Source organism: Eulemur rufifrons, unplaced genomic scaffold (assembly GCF_041146395.1).
Source record: "Eulemur rufifrons isolate Redbay unplaced genomic scaffold, OSU_ERuf_1 scaffold_97, whole genome shotgun sequence".
In the NCBI taxonomy this organism is placed as follows: domain Eukaryota; kingdom Metazoa; phylum Chordata; class Mammalia; order Primates; family Lemuridae; genus Eulemur; species Eulemur rufifrons.
The window spans coordinates 292,923-293,608 of record NW_027182879.1 but is presented as its reverse complement, the minus strand read 5'-3'; positions in this window follow the sequence as shown (position 1 = coordinate 293,608).

Genomic DNA, 686 nt, shown 5'->3' with positions numbered 1-686 from the left:
TCCGAGAATTAGATTTAGGGGTAGGATTATGATAATGTTTAGGGTTACCGTTAGGGTTAGGGTTAAGGGTTAGGCTTAGGGTTAGGATTCAGGTTTAGAGTTAAGGTTTAGGGTTAGGGTCAGGGTTAAGGGTTAGGGTGAGGGTTAACAGGTACGGTTAGGGTTAGGGTGTTAGGGATAGGATTAGGGTTAAGGGTTAGGTTTATGGTTCATGTTTAAGGTTAGCATTAGGGATTAGGGTTAGTGTTAACTGTAGGTCCTGTTGGGGTTGGATCTCTAGGCATTATGGCAAAGGTTAGGGTTAGGGTTAAGAGTCAGGGTTATGTTTAATGGTTAGGATTGGGATTAGGGTTAAGTGTTAGGGTAAGGCTTAGGGGTTAGGGTGAAGGGTGAAGGGTTAGGGCTTTTGTTAGGCATAGCGTTGGGGTTAGAAGTAAGGGTTACTGTCAGTGTTAGGGTTGTAGGTAGGGTTACGGTTGGGGTTAGCAGTTTAGAATTACGGTTAGGGGTCAGGTGCTACAGTTATCACTAGGAGATAGGGTTAGAATTATGGGATAGGGAATGTTCTGGGGGAATAGGTTATGCATTAACATTAGAATAAGAGGTTAAAGTTAGGCTCACGGTCAGGTGTACGTGTTAAGGGGAGAAATAGGAACGGGATGAGGTGTTATGTTCAGGGTTAGGGT